This window comes from Cornus florida, unplaced genomic scaffold, assembly GCF_030987335.1.
Source record: "Cornus florida cultivar Cherokee Brave unplaced genomic scaffold, ASM3098733v1 CherokeeBrave_3.0.0_Hap2_Chr11, whole genome shotgun sequence".
NCBI classification, from domain to species: domain Eukaryota; kingdom Viridiplantae; phylum Streptophyta; class Magnoliopsida; order Cornales; family Cornaceae; genus Cornus; species Cornus florida.
The window spans coordinates 60950762-60955796 of NW_026775581.1; positions in this window are offsets into that span (position 1 = coordinate 60950762).

The following is a 5035-nucleotide window of genomic DNA, read 5'->3' on the forward strand; positions in this document are numbered from 1 at the left end:
GCTATGAAGATCCTCCTTAACTTTGAGTATTTGTGAAGACAAGTTGAAATAGGTGTCTGCCCTTAGAGATTTTTTGAGTGCTTTTAGCTTCTGTACTACTTGGAACATAGATGTTCTCTGATAAAGAACTTTCATTCCATGTCAACAATAGGAAGAAAAAGGGGGTGAGAGCACCAAGCATTGAAGAACTTGAAGGAATTGCCATTTTAGGGATAGTGTTGTTGATTTTAGCTTGGATGGGACTGTGGTCTGATAGCCCCTGTGGAAGAAAAGGTCATTCTGCATAAGGAAAGGCAGAGTGCCATTCAAAGTTGATTAGTGCTCCTGTCTATTTTCCTTGCAATGCATGCAGGACCTGGGCTTTTGTTCCATGTGTAGAGAATGCCATTGTACCTAAGATCCTCCAGTTCAGCTTCAAGCAGGCATTTCCTAAACTCATACATGGCTAGTAACCACTTATTAGAGCCCCCATGCCTTTCCTCAGTGTTGGAGATGGCATTGAAGTCTCCAAGAATAAGACATGGAGGAGAGGCAAATAGAGAAGAGTGTGCTATAATATCAGGCCATAAGGACTTCCTTCCAGCAGTCAGATTTGAACCATAAACAAATGTGAGGTTAAAGATTGTGTGAGTGCCATTAAGTGAGATATGGCAGTGGATGGCCTGCTTGGTTACATAAGTAACAGTAAGACCAACTCTTCTAGGATTCCATTACAACCATATTCTCCCAAGTTGGGAATGAGAATAATTAAGGGCAATTGACCAGCTAGCAGCATTCCTTCTATGAATATCCTCCATATTGTTGAAGGCAACTCTGGTCTCAATTATTGAGAGAACATTAAGCTTAAACTCAGTAATAAGACTCTTGAGCTCAAGCTGCTTGGAGAGGCCATTAATGCCACTTATATTCCAGGAAATAATGTTAATCATTTGATAAGTGGTTTGAGAGAACTCCTAAGATACCTCAGACCTGATGAGCTTGACGGTATCCTTCCTGGTACAAGCTTTGTGCCTTATTGCATCTTAATTGTTGCTCGAGATTGTTTGTTAACTAACTTCTTTGTTTGTTTTTTATATGTAAAACTCTGGTAAGAATCGAACCTTAGGTTTGTTAAATAACTTATTGTAGTGTCTATAACCTTTGAAATGTGTTTGCTTAGAATTCTCAAGAGAATCATTCACTACTATTTTTAAGGGATGTCCCCAATTTGACCAGTCCATTCAGAATTAAGCATAGCAATATGAATTTAGTAATAGAAATTTTTAATCTTCTTCCGACATTTTTGGTCATGACTTTATGAGGAATCCATGTCTGTTTGCAATGGCTAAAGTTGGCTAGGAAAAAGCTTAGATGGTAAATAGTCTGATAAGCATTGTGTGTTGGCTGGTGCTAGGCTTCAGTTACCAATTAGTGCAACTCCTTCATGGAGCTGATATCTAACCAAGGTCAAACTTCTGGAAGTCAATGTTATTAGTTTGACATATTTTATAAATGAAAAATGCTAAACATCACAAGTTATTGTATCACAAAAATAACTTGAATTATATAACATGATATGGCAACTTTGTGGCAGATGATATGAACTTTACTTTGTGTATTCTGAAACCGATTTTGTAATACATGGAATGATTGAGAGAAAAAAAAAAGGAAAAAATTATGTATGGTAAATCTCAGCCCCAAAAAATCTCTTTGACAGACATTTTAGGGTTATCTCTTTTTCTTCAATAAGAACCTTAATTTTTTGAACCAATTTTTATGTATGAATAATTAGATTAATACATAATTCACTTAAAGCTCCTTAAAATTATATTGAAGAGTTCTCTTTCCCTTATATAAGAACCCTAATTTCCTCAACGATCTACATGTTTGAATAATTTGATGACACCAGAGTTTCCCTCGCCAAAGCCCAACCAACTCAAGGTTACATGGACTATGTTTTTCAGAAAATGCAAAATGCAGTTTTGGGTCAACTTTGAAGCCCAGCGGAAAACACTCCAGAGAGAATTTGGTGAGAAGCCACCTATGGTTGGATAGATCTAGAAGTCTACTTTCCAATGCAAAAAAACGGTGCGCAATTCTGACATTCCTAGAAGGAGTTATGGCCTTTTTAGTGAAGGGAGTTTTTGCTGACTGAAAATTCTGCACTTGGGAAATAGACACTTGTTGGGCTGTTTTCTCTCTATTCTTGGTTCCAACTCTTTTGATCAGTTTCCAAGATTATTATTCTGGTTTTTAAGACTTCTTTTGATGGACTTTTAAGTCCCTAATTATTTAATAAAGTATATTAAGCTGTGAGTCAAAGAAGTCTTGTGTCTTTTTATTTTCTTTAATTGGTTTTTGTGTAGTTGGTTTTGGAAATCTGCCTATTGCTGTTTAAGACCATATTGATGTACTTAGAAGTCAGTTTTTGGTGAATTTGAATGATATTTGAGTCTTTGGCTTCTTAAGAAGGAGGAGTTCTTCTGGTGATCTTTGCTTTTATGATTCTTATCTCTTAGGTGGATTCCTTTGGGTGGAGAGCTTTCCTATCCCTTTAAGTGTTCAATTGTGTTACCTCATATTTCTCTATTTTTCTGGCGTCATTTTGATTAATAGATAATCAACTTCATATTTATCATAATTATAAAGTCAAGAGTGCGAAAGAGAACGTATATAACAAGAAGTAGAGAAAAGAAAATTAGAGAGAAACCTAATTTTAGTCTACTTGTAAAATTCCCATCAATCTCATAACTGTTTTTCTTTGTGACAATGAAGGGGTACGTGACGACTGTTGACCCAGAACTTGCACCTGACAAACCCGAGTAAGTTTTCTTTTTTGATATGAACTCAACTTATTTATGTTCTCTCTTTTTTCGCACTTTGTTACATTTCCTTTTCCATGTTCTCAATTCTCTGCAGATATGTAAAAATTGGGCTAGTTTCAGGACTTCCTGTTTCGGTTAATGGAGAGAGGCTCTCTCCTGCATCTCTTCTCTCTAAGCTCAATGAAATAGGTGGAAAACACGGGATTGGCCGCATGGACATGGTTGAAAATCAGCTTGTTGGAGTGAAAAACCATAGAGTCTATGAAGCTCCTGGTGGGACCATTGTCTACACTGCTGTTCGCGAACTCGAATCCCTGACCCTTGATCGCAAAACAATGCAAGTAAAAGACTCCCTCGCCCTTAAATATGCTGAGCTGGTGCATGCAGGCCAGTGGTTCGACCCTCTTCGTGAGTCCATGGACGCTTTCATGGAGAAGATCACAACAAATACAACTGGATCAGTTGATCTGAAACTGTACAAAGGATCTGTTACCGTTGTGGATCGGAGAAGCCCCCACAGCCTGTATAGAAAAGATATTTCATCATTGGATGGTGGGCAGATGTACAATCAAGCTGATGTGGATGGATTCATTCGGCTTCATGGTCTTCCAATGACGGTACGAGCAATGCTTGAGAAGCGTAAGAACAACTGATAATGTTGTGGTTTTAGATACAATGTTGCATTGAGGCCTTTAGTCAAGTCGCTACTGTTCTCCTTCAGCAGATGCTTTTAGAATTGCTGTGGCTTTTTAGATATTTTAGGCATAAACATGGGATGGCTCGGATAACTTTGATCTACGTTATATATTTATATTTTAGTTGTCAAAATAAATTCTTCATAAGTTGGCTTTCATCCGGTTAATAGCATATTTGTACTTTTAACTCTCCTTTGATTTAAATTAGTATTTTTTACCTTTTGATTTGGTGTGTAGATTTGTGTGGATAATTCTGTTCTTGTTTGCCTTCGGCATAATTTGGTGTGTAGATTTGCGTAATTTCTTGGTTCCATAATTTTGAAACAAAGTTACTGACTTTTCCGTCTGTTTCTTGTTCAACTCTTGGCTTTTGAAGCTTGATCTCCATTTTAGTAGTATTCCGAGTGCTTAATTTTCCATTATTTAGAAAATTGACCTTAATTTTAGTTTATAAAATATCCATTTCTCCAAAGGGGTGTATGTGCAAGTGTGATGAGGGTTTTTAAGCAAGAGGAATTACGCACAAGTCAGGAAATGGCACAATTTTTTGTTGCAAAGAGAAAATAAGAAAAAAGGAGAAAAAGAAGAAGAAGCAATTGCTACTGCAATTACGTTAATTGTATATTTTGAAATATTAAATAAGAAATTAAAGGTTTAAAGTTTTTACTGAACTTATACATGTCTCTAATTTGCGTAGTTGATTTTCTTGAAATTGTAGATCAAAAATTGCTTAAATAATTTTATATTGCACAAATTGTCAAAAGGAGAGGGAGAGAATAAATTCTTGAGGGATATTGGATCAATCTAGATTGTAAAAGGACAAAAACAAGTATATAGGGAGGAAGGTGTTTTAAATTAATAGTAATCATTAATCAAGTAAGTTTTTTTGAATCAATGTCGCAAGGATTCAACAAATATTTGTGATAGAGCACAAAGGGGTTGTGCTCGAGCACAAAGGGGTCTGATTCTATAGCCATATTAACCCAAACTTTGAACGCCCATAACTCCTTCGTTTTAAATCTAATAGGGTCATTCTTGAGTCTAACTTGGATATTTTTGAGCCATCTTTCAAATGGTGTAGGCCTCATTCCATGATTTTGATAAGAAAAAACTATTTTACCCTTATCAACCATAGGAGCCTAGGGTAAACCCCAAGTCGAGGTTATCATTTTTTTCATGATCCGTTTTGATTAAATATGATTGATACGCTATCGTTATGACTCCTAACATATGGTAAGGTGCATAATGACCATTTTGCCCCTAGTGTCCTCGAGTCGGGTTGGGACACGATTAGCGATCTGAATCCCCCGAATTTGGGTCGCTACACGGCATGCATGCCACTCAGCAAACAGAGAGTTAAGTTACCTAAGGTATTGCAAAAGTTATTGGTTCACTATTTAAAGTGAGGTTTCTCTTTGAGAACCTATATTGCATTCTTTTCAATAATTTTACTCTCTTAGTACTTAATTGCTAAAGGCCACACATAAATGAATTGCTACTGCGACCATTATGACTTCACCAACGTAATTTAATGCT